The sequence below is a fragment of the Dermochelys coriacea genome, chromosome 1, assembly GCF_009764565.3.
Source record: "Dermochelys coriacea isolate rDerCor1 chromosome 1, rDerCor1.pri.v4, whole genome shotgun sequence".
NCBI lineage: Eukaryota > Metazoa > Chordata > Testudines > Dermochelyidae > Dermochelys > Dermochelys coriacea.
The window spans coordinates 52201082-52217523 of NC_050068.2; the positions used below are offsets into that span (position 1 = coordinate 52201082).

Below are 16442 nucleotides of genomic sequence, written 5' to 3' on the forward strand. Positions count from 1 at the left end.
TCTCCAAGGAAGAAGATTCCATTACCTCCCTAGGTAACCCATCCCAGTGAAAAAGTTTCCTAATATCCAACCTAACCTCCCCCCCCACTGCAACTTGAGACCATTACTCCATGTTCTATCATCTGGTACCACTGAGAACAGTCTAGATCCATCCTCTTCAGAACACCCTTTCAGGTAGTTGAAAGGGGCTATCAAATCCCCCTCCTTCTCTGCTGCAGACTAAACAATCCCAGTTCCCTCAGCCTCTCCTCACAAGTCATGTGCTCCAGCCCCCTAATAATTTGTTGCCCTCTGCTGGACTCTTTCCAATTTTTCCCACATCCTTCTTGTAGTGTGGAGCCCAAAAGTGGACACAGTACTCTAGATGAGGCCTAACCAATGCCAAATAGAGGGGAATGATCATGTCCCTCGATCTGCTGGCACGTGTGTTGCCTGAATAAAGACTTGATACCTAAATAAGCTGCCTTTTGTGTGGTTTTCAATGCAACATACGGCAAAGAACAAAAATGAGATAGAAAGAAATAGGTCTAGGAAGGGGCTATGCCCTTCACTTTACCAGCCTTAAGAGCGAGCAGAGGGTGGAGTTTTGGTGGGAAGAGGTAGTGCAGGAACAGGACCTAAGGGGAAGGGGTGGTGTGAGTGCAGAGCCTTGGGGAAGGGGTGGTGTGGGGTGGGGCCTTGGGGAGAAGTAGCAAAGCAGGGAGGGGGCCATGGTTTGGGTGCCAATGGCCCCCCCATTTTTAGGGTGCTTCTGCTGGGAAGTCATCTGTAAGTAAGGCCTACAAATTAGGGCTGTCAAGCAATTAAAAAAATTTAATTGTGATTAATTGTACTGTTAAGAATACCATTTAAGTTTGAGGTTTTCTACATTTTCAAATATATTGATTTCAATTACAACACAATACAAAGCGTACCATGCTCACTATTTTTGATTAAAACTGTTTGCACTGTAAAAAGACAATAGTATTTCAATTCACTTAATACAAGTCCTATAGTGCAATCATGAAAGTTGTACAAACAAATATAGATGTACGAAAATGCTGCATTCAAAAAACAAAGTAAAGTTTGAGCTTGCAAGTCCACTTAGTCCTACTTCTTGTTCAGCCAATTTCTCAGACAAACAAGTTTGTTTACATTTGCAGGAGATAATGCTCCCTCTTGTTTACAATGTCACCTGAAAGTGACAGTGTGCATTCTCATGGCACTGTTGTAGCAAGTGTTGTGCATCTGGCATGTAAATATCTTGCATGCTTCAACCACCATTCCAGGGGACATGCACCATGTTGATGGGTTCTGATTGAAAACCATCCAAAGCAGTGTGGACCAATGCACGTTCATTTTCATTATCTGAGTCAGATGCCACCAGCAGGTTGATTCTTTTTTGGGGTTCAGTTCTGTAGTTTCCACATTGGAGTGTTAAGACTTCTGAAAGCATGCTGCCTACTTTGAAGTGCCTTCCAAAAACTGAGGGACAGAGTCTTAAATCTTGGGTTGAATGCTGTAGCTGTCTTTAGAAATCTCACATTGGTACCTTCTTTGCATTTTGTCAAGTCTGCAGTGAAAATGTTCAAAAACAAATGTGTGCTGGGTTATCTGAGACTGCCATAACATGAAATATATGGCAGAATGCAGATAAAAGTGCAGGGGATGTACAATTCTTTCCCCAAGGAGTTCAGTCACAAATTTAATTAATACATTTTTTAACTAGTGTCATCAGCATCGAAGCATGTCCTCGGGAATGGTGACTGAAGCATGAAGGGCATACGAATGTTTAGCATATCTGGCACGTAAATACCTTGCAATGCTGGCCACAAGAGTGCCATGCAAATGCCTGTTCCCTCTTATTTACAATGTCACCAGAAAGTGAGAAGCATTATCTCCTGTAAGTGTAAACAAATTTGTTTCTTAGCAATTGGCTGAAATAAGACTGAGTGGACTTGTAGGCTCTGAAGTTTTACATTGCACCCAGAAACAAAACAGTTATGTAACAAATCTACATTTGTAAGTTGCACTTTCAGGACAAAGATTGCACTACAGTACTTGGAAGATAGTAGTTTTCAATTCACCTCATACGTTTATCATTTTTACAGTGCAAATATTTGTAATCAAAATATATACTTTGATTTCAATTACAACATAGAATAAATGAAAAATTAGAAAAACATTCAAAATATTTAATGAGTTTAAATTTGTAGTCTCTTGTTTAACAGCGCAATTAAAATGCAGTTAACTCATGCAATTAACACAAATCATGGTTTAAAGTAATTAATTGACAGCCCTACTACAAATACAGGGGGAAAGCTGCAATGTTTGGGACAATTTCACCATTTAATCTGCAACAAACTTGCAAAGAACACTATGAAATATTTTATTTTTTCACAGCTATTGATATTACAGATGAAGATAAGGAGAAAGCTATCATTCAGTAGTGTGAGGCCAAGACACAGGTTAATGAGAAACCTGTTAACCCCTGAAAAACCTGGATACATCTTTTGATGAGCTTGTAAATTTGTTAAACATTTTAACCCTACACCCAGTGAAATAGTAGAACAATTTAAGTTTCACTCACTCAAGGAAAGTAGAGGAGACAATAGGGGAATTTGTGGCAGAACTGAGAAAGCTCTTTCAAGATTTTAATTATGGTGTGATCCTGATAAAAATGCTAACAGATTAGTTTGTGGCATTGATGACAAAATGCAAAGGAAATTATTGTCTGAACCAGAGTTAACATTTGAAACAGTTCTGAAATTGGCTCATGCTATGGAATCTGCAAATAAAAATGTACAGGATTTACAAACACAGGCCACAAGAACCTGAGGAGATGGAAATTGCACACAGGAAACAAGGAATTGTGCACAAAATTTTAAGGCAACCTGGGAAATCAATGCAATTAACCTGCAGAGCTTGTAACCACTGCAGAAGCCAACACTATCCCAGTGGGTTGCAGATTTAAAAAATGAGAAATATCACATTTTCAGGTTGAAAGAAAACTGGGAAAACAGACTTTCAAAACCATGATAAAAAGCAGCCTCATAGTCATGGTACTTTTCAGATACTTGGAGGAAAATAGTGAGAAAAGATGAGGAAGTAGCTTATACTATCTACAATATAACAAATAAATATTCTTCAGTAGGTCCCATTCATAATGGGCTGCCTGTAAATGAAGTACAATTTGAGCTCACAGGATGCAATGTAACAATTATGAGCCAGAAACATATGAGACCTTGTGGAAAGAATGAACCACCTCCACTGCAGAAGTGTAGGATAAAATTAAAAGCGTACGCTGGAGAAGCAGTAAAGATATTGGGAACCACCAATGTCAAAATATACCACCAGAGCCAAGACAGACATCTATTGTTGCTAGTGATCACAGGCACTGGCTCCAACTTGCTTAGAGGATGGTTGGCTGACCTTTCACTGGACTGGAAGGAAAAGTTCCTCACTGGAAATCAAACAATGATCTAATTCTGGAAACTGTTTTAAATACACATAAGGAAGTATTTAAAGATGAATTGGGCACTTTAAAAGGCACTACTGCTAAAAATCTACATAAACCAAATGTTACATAAACCACAAAGGTTCATTATTTCAGACCAGGATCTGTACCCTGTGCCACAAAAAGTTGAAATTCAGTTAAAAAGACTACAGGCAACTAATGTAAAGTTTTCTGAATGGGCTGCACCAATAGTGACAGTGTTTAAGCCAAATGGCTCGTATATGTGGTGGCTCGTATATGTGGTGACTATAAGTTGACTGTAAATAGGGTCTCACAGCTAGAATATCCAATTCCAAAAATTGGAGACTTGTTTGCAGTTTTAGCACAAGGGCAGTTCATAAAGTTAGACATGAGCCATTTCTATCAGATTATTCTGGAAGATTTCAAGCAGTATCTCACTGTAAATACTCAAACAACTGTTCAAATATAATCTGTTACCTATTGGTGTGTCCTTAGCTCCTGCTGTTTTCCAAAGAACCATGGAAGGATTGATCATAAGAACGGCCATACTGGGTCAGACCAAAGGTCCATCTAGCCCAGTATCCTGTCTTCTGACAGTGGCCAATGCCAGGTGCCCCAGAGGGAATGAATGGAACAGGGAATCCAAGGAAATCCACATGGCAGTATAATTCAATATACTAATCACAGGTATCAGAGAAACAGAACATTAACAAAAGTTAGAAGTGTTAATAAGGTTAAGGGCAGCAGGGCTGCACCAAAAAAAGGGATAAGTGTTCCTTCCTGGAGTAGGAAGTGATATATTTGGGATATGAAATGGATGCCCAGATACTACACCCAATGAAAGACAAAATAAAAGCAATTAGAGATGCCCCTGCACCTTGGAATATTTCAGACCTCTTATAAGATCAAAAGTTTCAATTCAACCTTATTGAATCACAATTTTTTTCAAAATGAAATTGTTAGATTGTCAAAATCAAAATGTTCTGACAGAACACATCAAATTGTCATTTTCTGACAAAAGTGTTCTGATGGTATAGATTTTTGACCAGCTTTAACGATAACCAATTTCAGGAGGTGACAGTGAAAAGTACAGAGAATAGGGGTTGTGTGTATATGCAGTTGTGTTTGGTAGAGCATATTACAATGGTCCATCTTAGATATGACAGGTATGAATAGCTGTGATGAAATGATCAGAGGAAAAGGCTGGGAACTCCCCTTCTCACAAGGCTTCCCCCTGAAGATTACTTCCATCATTTCTGAACTGAGACTGACTTATCTTTCTTCCAGGACCTTGATCAAACCCAGAGAAAATGAGGACAAAACTGAATCCAGGTTTGGTGATAGAGGAGATGATGCAGAGCTGAATATAGTCAACAAACAGATGGTCCTTTGGTCCAGAAACCCCACAGCCCTCATATTTACACTGAGCTGACGTGGGAGATTGATAGAATGGAAGTAACAGGCTATGTCCATGTCCTAAAACAGATTGATAGGGATTCAGAAAGTGTCAGTGACCAGACCAGCTGCTGGCCTGCTCCCTGACTAACTGCCTTGCTAGGCAACCAGTGAGCCCAGCTGCACTGCCTTGGAACTGACAGTGGCCAAAGCCCCTGATGGCTGCTGATTTAGCAGCCCTGCTTATAAAGCTGTCCCTCCACAGCAGAGTAGCAGGTTCTGAACATGTACTATGCCCATCACTGTGCTTGTTCCAGCCCCTGCTCCCGCTCCCCTCTGGCTTCAGACTTTGCTTTGATCCCTGGCTCTGCCTGACCCTCCAGTCCTGGCATTTGATTTCCATCTCATCTGTATGGATCCCTCTCTGTGGCATTTGGCTTCTGTCCCTCTAGCACTGACCCTTTGCTTGTTTCCTGGATTCTGCCCACCCCTGAACAAGCTCTAACTGGTAGGCTGAACTCTTGCTCCATCATGAGGCCTGACTGCCCATGGTCTGGTCAGCTATAGAAAGCTAGGCAAATCTGGATATTGCTGGAGAAGATTTGCCAAGACTGTCTCAATCTCGCTTTATACAGAACATTTGAGGCAGAGTGGGGATTGATGAGATTATTAATGCCTTTGATCAAGGGGTTTAATCATTGCTTACTTTAGGGTTTTAGACAAGTAGACCATTACATTTCCCCATCAATAATTGACCTAAGCTCCCAAGTTGTATGCATCGTTGTTGTAGCCATGTTCCCCCCAGGATATTAGAGAGAAAAGGTGTGTGCAGTAATATCTTTTATTGGACCAATTGGTGAGAGAGATAAGATTGAGTTTACACAGAGCTCTTCTTCAGGTCTGATTAAGTGTCTCATTCCTGAAAAAGAGCTCTGTGCAAGTTCAAAAGCTTTTCTCTCTCACCTACAGAAGTTGGTCCAATAAAAGATACTACTACAGTCACCTTGTGCGTCGGATATCCTGGGACCAATACAGCTACAACACTGCATACAATTGGGATCTAGAAAGAATTTATTGCAATGGCCTTAGGTTATCTAACTAGGGCAAATAATTTGCTTTATGAACACTGGATTTAAGTTCTACGTTGCTAAACATGCTCTAAGTTTCTACGTTGGAGAGGACTCTGCCTCCCATTCAGCAAACTCAGTGGAGTCATTTCCCTTCAGCCTCACCTATGGCCCCTGTCAAGATTCCTTCCCCACTCTGAACTCTAGGGTGGAGATGTGGGGACCTGCATGAAAGACCCCCTAAGCTTATTCTTACCAGCTTAGGTTAAGACTGCCTCAAGGTACAAACTTATCTTTTGTCCTTGAACCTTTATGCTACCATCAAAGTGTCTAACAAAAACAGGGGAAGTGCCCACTTGGAAACATCTCCCTCACAAAATATCCCTCCCCCCCCCAGCACTACACACCCTTTTCTTGGTAAGGCTTGATAAAAGTTCTCACCAATTTGCATAGGTGAACACAGACCTAAACCTTTGGATCTTAACAATGATAAAGCAACCAGGTTCTTAAAACCAGAATCACTTCTGTAAAATCAGGATGGTAAATACCTTACAGGATAATCAGATTAAAAAAAAAACAGAGAATCCCTCTAGGCAAAACCTTAAGTTACAAAAAGACAAAAACAGGAATATACATTCCATTCAGCACAACTTATTTTATCAGTCCTTTAAACAAAACAAAATCTAACACCTATCTAACTGGATTGCTTACTCACTCTTTAGAGGAGTTCTGACCTGCATTCCCGCTCTGGTCCCAGCAAAAACATCTCACAGACAGAGAGGACCCTTTGTTCCCCCACCCCCTCCAGCTTTAAAAGTATCTTGTCTCTTCATTGGTCATTTTGACCAGGTGCTAGTGAGGTTATCTTACCTTCTTAACCCTTTACAGGTGAAAGGGTTTTTCCTCTGGCCAGGAGGGATTTAAAGGTGTTTAGCCTTCCCTTTATATTTATGACAGCCCCAAGTCCAGTTTTGGGCAGAAGAAGGGAGTGGGTAAACCAAGGTAGGAGTGGCCAGGCCAAAGACAGGGCTGGGTAGGGTGGATGGGCCTTATATGCCAATATCTCTTGTGACAAGAGAGCTGATATTAGTCTGGTAGAGCCTGCATTTTTCCTGGCAGGGAGCTAAGATGTCACCTCTTGCCCCTGTTCTTGGGGCATCAAGGGCCCTACTAGTGGCCTAGGAAGGTGGTAAAGGAGGAAAATGGGGGAAAGGTCTGCTCCTCACTCTGAGCCCCAGTCCCTCTCAACTCCTGTGGATTCTTACCCTCTTCCCCCTCAGGAGTGGTACCTGCAGTCCTTAGATGCTGGGGAAGGGAGTCTCCCTCCCCTACTGGGTAGGGTCCCCCTTACTTCAGCTCTCTGATTTTTCAAAGTCTCACAGCACACCTCCTAGTCCTTTCTTCTCTTCTCTGTCTACCTGAAGTGGGGAGGGGTGGGTGGGTTATTAGGTTCCTAAGAGGGCCTTAATTGACTGCAGGTGCTCCAATTAACCTGCAGCTACCTTCCCTTGTCTACAGGGAACCACACCTTAATTAGCCTTGAGTTTATATATTTCCCCTCTAGCACTCTTCCACTGCTCCTTAGCTTTCCTGTATCACATTCTGTAGGATGCTACATGGTAAAATAATATTTCCCTAGGCTGTAATATCTCAATCCCCTTCCTTTGTCCTCACTCTAGTGGTTTTCTTAAAAAGAGGTCCTGAGGACATCTGAGAGTGGTGGAAAAGGATAATTGAGTGGAATAACTATAATTTATTTATAATGCCAACTATGAACATTATAAGAACCCAGGGACAAAGTCCTCTAATGAAAAAAGTGTGTGTGTGTTTGTGTGTTACCTTGGCCTCCACTCCAGTGCTACCCATTCCTGCACGTTTGTTGAATTCTTTTCTTATGTTCTTAATATACTGGGCCAAATTCACTGGTATGCTCCTGCTGCTTTAGTGGTGCTTCATTGACACAAATCAGGGATAAATCTATGTTAACTGTTTAGTTAAACTTGGCTCATGGTTGCTTAGAGTTGCCAGAATGTACAATGGAATCTCTTACATTAACTTGATAAAACCCTAATGTCAGTATCTCATCACTATTTACATAACTCATTTATATTGAAAAAGAAAACAAACCCTGTATGCCTAATAGAAAGCTGAGGGGAGGAAATGGATCCTGGCTTTGGATTTTTACTGTTTCCCTCGAAGATTTTGGTTCTATCTGAATCCCAAATTTAAAACTAAGCAAAAGAAATGTGAACTCATGATTATAAAAAAATAAAGCAAATAACTTCCTTCTAACTTCTGTGAAGGAACATCTCAGAGTTATGCAATGCTTATTTTGTGCCAAGGCTTGTACCTCTAGGCTTGGCAGTTGATAGCCCTGGCACCTCTGCATAAGTTATGAATGTAAAAATATTGCTTTATTCCCAGCACTTTTCATTATAAATTAAGCACTGGAGTTATGCATGTCTTTACTTTAAATTGTTTGGTTTAAGCTACATAATGTTTTAATTGCTTTTTCAACTGACCTATTTAATCTCCTAATATTTCAAAATATAATTACACTAGTCTCTTTAAACAGGTTTATTTATCCCAGGCGGTCAAAACACATTTGGTATTGTTACTTTTCTTTTGCTACATACACCAGAGAAGAGAATTAAGCAACCTAACATTTGTACACGCAAAGTACTCAGGACAGCATGAGTGTTTAAATGCTGCTTATAAGAGCATTTCCACATGGGAGGAAAAAATAAGCATTTGTTCATAACACATACTTCTTAACAACATCAAGTATTTTAAAAGCCTAAATGTATACATTCCTTTCTTACAGATCTCTGCTAATGTCCTTTCTTTGACATTGGAAGGTTTTTGAGAAGGTACTGTAGATAGAACAGAAGTCTGTAATTTACATGGTTTATTGCCTTGGTTCTCTTGTTAATAACTCAGAGCTAATGTCATACTATTCTCTGTGGATAAGTCAGGAATTCTAAACTTTTATGCTCTGGAATATCTAAAATCGGTGTTCATTTTGGCTGAATGAACACTAACTGCTGTAGTGTTCAGTAAATGCAGATTTCAAAAGGAGCTGTGCCAGCTTATACCAGGGCTGAATTTGGCCCTAAGATACTATGATATTAATGGGACTGCAAGTCCCTTATGAAATACAAGCCCAAAATTGTCAACTGGCACCTTTCTTTGCACCTCCTGTTTTAATTTATATTTGAAAAAATATCATTGCAATTCCTTGCACTATTTTTATATAAAATGAGTTTGCTAATCAAACATTTGCAGTTAAGTACATTTGAGGTTAGCTGTATATTAATTGTCTAGCTAGATTCTTATATGAAGGTCCATCACCATAGAATATGAGCATGCCCAAAATATGCATGGCTGTGTACAGAAACAGTTGCTGCCCTGAAGAGCTTACAATCGAAAAAGCCAAATAATTGTGGGCAAAGAGACAAAATATGTAATCAAAGGTTACACTGGTTTCAGAGTAGCAGCCGTGTTAGTCTGTATTCGCAAAAAGAAAAGGAGTACTTGTGGCACCTTAGAGACTAACAAATTTATTAGAGCATAAGCTTTCGTGAGCTACAGCTCACTTCATTACACTGGCACTCTTCTAGCTAGTTCCATGGTTTTTATTGTTTTTTTTTATTAAATGATATTCGGGTTCCTAACTGTCCCTCTTCCTGGGCGTTATCAGTTGGCAGCTCCTGGTAGGCATCGTAGTGGAAGTGGGTATTAAGTGGAGAGGATTTGAAATTGGAGAGTGAAGCAGCCTTGCAGACCAATGCAGTGAGGGTATTGTGTGCTCAGGCAGTGGCATGAAAGAAAGTACAAAGACATTTTTAGGAGACATGGGCAAATGGGGTACTGGAGTCATTTGCAGAGTGGGGATGGGGACCACAGGATCAGAGACAAAGGCAGATAAATAGGGAGGGGTAGAATTGTGTACATCCATGAAGCAAGGAGAAGAAGAACTTGATGTCGTTGATGAAGGGAAGTCAAAGGAGGGATTCAAAGAGGAGCAGGGGGATATAGTTGAGATGGACAAGAAAGGTCGTCTTATGGTTGTTTTCTGTGGACTGGAGAAAGTGAGTAATATGTGTATCAGGAAAGCCAGATAGTGGAGAAAAAAGGAACCAACCTTCATTTGTACATGAAGGAAAAGTGGCAGACTCAGCAGGAAGAGCTCTCTGAGTTTTTATGTATAACAGAGCCATAGTCATTTAAAAATAAATCCCTCGGACATTTTGGACCCACAGGGCTTTATGGATATACTCCACTAAATACTGCAGTGATAGCAGTATTTATTTTCTATTGTTCTTTTAAGTGTATCATTCTTTTAGAAAGCTTATTTTCATACAGCAGCAAATTACCATCCTTATGTACTCTCCGATACTTGAGGGGGAGGTGCTGTACAAATGTGTGAAACATGTGAACAAATAATAAACCAATGAGCACATCTGCCAGATAATTCACAGCTGGAAATGGCTGAGTTTTGGGACCCAGGTGGAGAAGTCTTGGAACTAGCCCATATAGCTATAAAAAGCACAGAGATAGTTACTGCTCGCAGTCATGCTTTCACCACTGATTTATTCCTAGAGAAACCAGGCAGAATTATTTGTAAAGACCTTTTCTAGTAGCTGGAATATGTCTCAGATCTGATTTTAGAAATGCACACAAAGAAACTCCCTTAGAGTTCAAAATGCTTTGACATACCTAGTCTATCAATAACCAGGCTCAGGCCACAGACCTTCTGTATGCTTCTAAGCTCAACTCTCCTGGATACATTAGACTTGATTTTTTAAAAAACAAAACAAAAATTTAAAAAAAGCCAACCCTGCTAGTGAGCAACATACTCATCTTGCTAAATGGAAAACTTTTATTTCCCCAAAGGTCAGCCTGAGTGCACATAGCCTGGTGTATGCATTGGGCTTCCTTTGAGTGGCCAAATTTTTTTTTCCAAGCAGATTGATATACAATGTCCTATGTTGTTTCTGCATATCAGTTCCTACTAATGCATGAGTTGGCGTGCAGTTGTAGCTGGCGGTGGATAAAGAAAGGAAAGGTAAAAAAAAATTAACACTAAGAAAACAATTAGTGGGGCTTCTGTAGAATTGGGTAAAGTCCATGAATGAAAGGTGGTTATCTAAAGCAGAACTGTACCATTGTGTCGCATTGGGGGTTTATAAAAATCATGGAGTCTGAAGATAAATGAATGTAATGTGTCGAACCCTACCTAAAGTGATAAAGTTTATTTTTAATAGACTATACAACTAAAGACTAAACAGGCCTAAGGGAGTTAGAGCCAGATTTCTAACGGTATTTAGGCACCTAATTTCCATCAGAATCAAAGGGAGTTGTGCGCCTAGATGCCTTTACAAATCTGGCCCTTAGATCATAGAATCATAGAATATCAGGGTTGGAAGGGACCCCAGAAGGTCATCTAGTCCAACCCCCTGCTCAAAGCAGGACCAAGTCCCAGTTAAATCATCCCAGCCAGGGCTTTGTCAAGCCTGACCTTAAAAACCTCTAAGGAAGGAGATTCTACCACCTCCCTAGGTAACGCATTCCAGTGTTTCACCACCCTCTTAGTGAAAAAGTTTTTCCTAATATCCAATCTAAACCTCCCCCATTGCAACTTGAGACCATTACTCCTCGTTCTGTCATCTGCTACCATTGAGAACAGTCTAGAGCCATCCTCTTTGAAACCCCCTTTCAGGTAGTTGAAAGCAGCTATCAAATCCCCCCTCATTCTTCTCTTCTGCAGACTAAACAATCCCAGCTCCCTCAGCCTCTCCTCATAAGTCATGTGCTCTACACCCCTAATCATTTTTGTTGCCCTTCGCTGTACTCTTTCCAATTTATCCACATCCTTCCTGTAGTGTGGGGCCCAAAACTGGACACAGTACTCCAGATGAGGCCTCACCAGTGTCGAATAGAGGGGAACGATCACGTCCCTCGATCTGCTCGCTATGCCCCTACTTATACATCCCAAAATGCCATTGGCCTTCTTGGCAACAAGGGCACACTGCTGACTCATATCCAGCTTCTCGTCCACTGTCACCCCTAGGTCCTTTTCCGCAGAACTGCTGCCGAGCCATTCGGTCCCTAGTCTGTAGCGGTGCATTGGATTCTTCCATCCTAAGTGCAGGACCCTGCATTTATCCTTATTGAACCTCATTAGATTTCTTTTGGCCCAATCCTCCAATTTGTCTAGGTCCTTCTGTATCCTATCCCTCCCCTCCAGCGTATCTACCACTCCTCCCAGTTTAGTATCATCCGCAAATTTGCTGAGAGTGCAATCCACACCATCCTCCAGATCATTTATGAAGATATTGAACAAAACGGGCCCCAGGACCGACCCCTGGGGCACTCCACTTGACACCGGCTGCCAACTAGACATGGAGCCATTGATCACTACCCGTTGAGCCCGACAATCTAGCCAGCTTTCTACCCACCTTATAGTGCATTCATCCAGCCCATACTTCCTTAACTTGCTGACAAGAATGCTGTGGGAGACCGTGTCAAAAGCTTTGCTAAAGTCAAGAAACAATACATCCACTGCTTTCCCTTCATCCACAGAACCAGTAATCTCATCATAAAAGGCGATTAGATTAGTCAGGCATGACCTTCCCTTGGTGAATCCATGCTGACTGTTCCTGATCACTTTCCTCTCCTCTAAGTGCTTCAGGATTGATTCTTTGAGGACCTGCTCCATGATTTTTCCAGGGACTGAGGTGAGGCTGACCGGCCTGTAGTTCCCAGGATCCTCCTTCTTCCCTTTTTTAAAGATGGGCACTACATTAGCCTTTTTCCAGTCATCCGGGACTTCCCCCGTTCGCCACGAGTTTTCAAAGATAATGGCCAAGGGCTCTGCAATCACAGCCGCCAATTCCCTCAGCACTCTCGGATGCAATTCGTCCGGCCCCATGGACTTGTGCACGTCCAGCTTTTCTAAATAGTCCCTAACCACCTCTATCTCTACAGAGGGCTGGCCATCTCTTCCCCATTTTGTGATGCCCAGCACAGCAGTCTGGGAGCTGACCTTGTTAGTGAAAACAGAGGCAAAAAAAGCATTGAGTACATTAGCTTTTTCCACATCCTCTGTCACTAGCTTGCCTCCCTCATTCAGTAAGGGGCCCACACTTTCCTTGGCTTTCTTCTTGTTGCCAACATACCTGAAGAAACCCTTCTTGTTACTCTTGACATCTCTTGCTAGCTGCAGCTCCAGGTGCGATTTGGCCCTCTTGATATCTTTCCTACATGCCCGAGCAATATTTTTATACTCTTCCCTGGTCATATGTCCAACCTTCCACTTCTTGTAAGCTTCTTTTTTATGTTTAAGATCCGCTAGGATTTCACCATTAAGCCAAGCTGGTCGCCTGCCATATTTACTATTCTTTCGACTCATCGGGATGGTTTGTCCCTGTAACCTCAACAGGGATTCCTTGAAATACAGCCAGCTCTCCTGGACTCCCTTCCCTTTCATGTTAGTCCCCCAGGGGATCCTGGCCATCTGTTCCCTGAGGGAGTCAAAGTCTGCTTTCCTGAAGTCCAGGGTCCGTATCCTGCTGCTTACCTTTCTTCCCTGCGTCAGGATCCTGAACTCAACCAACTCATGGTCACTGCCTCCCAGATTCCCATCCACTTTTGCTTCCCCCACTAATTCTACCCGGTTTGTGAGCAGCAGGTCAAGAAAAGCGCTCCCCCTAGTTGGCTCCCCTAGCACTTGCACCAGGAAATTGTCCCCTACGCTTTCCAAAAACTTCCTGGATTGTCTATGCACCGCTGTATTGCTCTCCCAGCAGATATCAGGAAAATTAAAGTCACCCATGAGAATCAGGGCATGCGATCTAGTAGCTTCCGTGAGTTGCCGGAAGAAAGCCTCATCCACCTCATCCCCCTGGTCCGGTGGTCTATAGCAGACTCCCACCATGACATCACTCTTGTTGCACACACTTCTAAACTTAATCCAGAGACACTCAGGTTTTTCCACAGTTTCGTACCGGAGCTCTGAGCAGTCATACTGCTCCCTTACATACAGTGCTACTCCCCCACCTTTTCTGCCCTGCCTGTCCTTCCTGAACAGTTTATAACCATCCATGACTGTACTCCAGTCATGTGAGTTATCCCACCAAGTCTCTGTTATTCCAATCACGTCATAATTCCTTGACATCACCAGGACCTCCAGTTCTCCCTGCTTGTTTCCAAGGCTTTGTGCATTTGTATATAAGCACTTGAGATAACCTGTTGATCGCCCCTCATTCCCAGTATGAGGCAGGAGCCCTCCCCTCAAATTCACATGGGAGACATAGGTTCAAGCCCTGCTCTGTCTGATTTGGAGTAGGTACTGTGATAGGGTCGGGCCAGATGGCTATAGGAGAGTAATAGAAGACAGATATATTAGCCCCAGGCTAAGTAGGTCCCTTTTCGCTGGGTAAGGTAACAGGGAAGGTTCCAGAACAATCAGGAACCTTCTAGAATCAATTAAGGCAGGCTAATCAGGGCACCTAGTTTTAAAAAGGAGCTCACTTCAGTTTGTCGTGTGAGGAGTTGGGAGCAAGAGGCACTAGGAGCTGAGAGTGAGAATGCGGACTGTTGAAGGACTAAGGTGTACAAGCATTATCAGACACCAGGACGAAGGTCCTATGGTGAGGATAAAGAAGGTGTTGGGAGGCCATGGGGAAGTAGCCCAGGGAGTTGTAGCTGTCGCACAGCTGTTCCAGGAGGCATTCTAGACAGTTGCATTCCACAGGGCCCTGGGCTGGACCCCGAAGTAGACGGCGGGCCCGGGTTCCCCCCAAATCCTCCCAACTCCTGGTCAGACACAGGAGGAGTCGACCTGGACTGTGAATTCAGAAAACTGGCCAAGCTGAGGGCTGCCATGAAGCTCCAAGGCGAGCAAATCTGCCAATAAGCACAAGACCCACTCAGGTAGAGCAGGAACTTTGTCACAGTGAGCAGGAACTTAAACCCAGTTGTCCCACATCCCAGATGAATGCCTGAAACAATGGACTATACAGTAAGTCTCTCTCTCTCTCAATCACTCCTGCTGGAGATGTTCCAATTTGTACAAATAAACAAATATTCCTTGGGAGAGGCTGACCCAATAGCCCAGGGTTACAGCACTCACCTAGGATGGGGGAGACCCAGGTATAAGTCCCTGCTCCAATAAATATTTGTTTATACAAAGTGGAACTGTTCCATCAGAAGAGATTGAAAAAGACCCACGCTACCCCAATGGCCTGTAGTGAGGGCACTCCTGGGAGAAGTCTGCATTCAAGTCTTTGCTCTGGTTGCTACCACATGCCAGCTGAGTGTGCTAACCACCAAGCTATTGGCTATTCTGGATTGTGGATGGGGAGTCTCTCCCTCTCAGGGGATATAAGCATGCGCTTAAGTGCTATCCTTACTAGGTATGCTTTACTGATTTGAGGTCTTAGATAGGTGTAATCAGAGGCCCTGATCCTGCAAACACTTATGCACATGAATTCCATGTGACTGCTCACAATGTTTAAAGTTATTCAAGTGTGTAAGTGTTTGGAGGAGTGGGGCCTAAAGAAACAAAACAAATAAATTAGAGAAGGAAAACCTAAAGTGCAGTAAGTAACCTTAAAAGGAACCTCATGAAACTTTTTGGGTACTTAGATGGTTCCCAGTATGTGAGCACTTCACAATCTTTAATGTATTTCTCCTCATCTCACTCTGTGAAGTAGGAAAGTGTTATCCTCATTTTACCGATGGGCAACCGAGGCACACAGACTATGTAAATTGTCCAAGGTCATATCGAAAGATTGTGGCCAATTAGGGAATTTAACCCAGCTTGAAGTCCAGGCTAACAGCCTAAACACTGGACTATGGCTTACTGTACATCAGGGCAGGGATATGTAGAAATAGAAAAGGTTTAATGAAACATAATACATAAATGTTTCAACTGAATTAAGAAAAAAATAAAATGTTTTAGGCATTTTTATTGCTGAGAGATTAATAATTACAATTGTAAAACAAAGAATTTCTTAAGTCAGCAGAGATAGCTAATTATACTTTGCCTGCTATAAAATTTAAATATACAAATCCTCCATCAATACTCCTTTTATTACTTAACTCAACAAAGAAAACACTAACACATAAATGCATAAAATACCTGATTATAGATCCATCACAGGCAACACCGACAGGCATGCAGCATGCTCATAGCTGACCTCCTCTGAAAAGAGCTGCTAGGATAGGTGATTGTCAGGGGTCAGGCCTGCTAGAACCATTTATGGCCTGCTTCCCTCCTAACTTTGCTGTTAGGCAACTAATAGGTCCAGCTGCACTGCGTGAGAACAGCCTGATTAAATACAGCACCTCACTGGCTGCTGGGCCAGCAACATGGTTTAGGAGCCCAGCAGCAACAGTAGAGCAGTGGCTGCTCAGTGTACTCTTTGCCTGCAGCTGTGCTTGGTCTCTGCTATCTCAAGCCTTGTTCCTGCTCCAGTCCCAGCCTGTGACTGCTCCTGCTCCTGGCCCAGCCCCCA

The 16442-nt window shown here is 42.4% G+C and overlaps 1 long non-coding RNA gene across 1 annotated transcript in view; it reads right to left on the minus strand.

The window, feature by feature from the left end:
* LOC119847691 overlaps positions 1-16147 on the minus strand; it is a 62072-nt gene extending 45925 nt beyond the window's left edge. The window contains exon 1 of the long non-coding RNA XR_005290157.2: positions 16067-16147. This is a non-coding gene — a long non-coding RNA (uncharacterized LOC119847691). The remainder of the gene's footprint in view (positions 1-16066) is intronic.
* Positions 16148-16442: the final 295 nt, after the last annotated feature.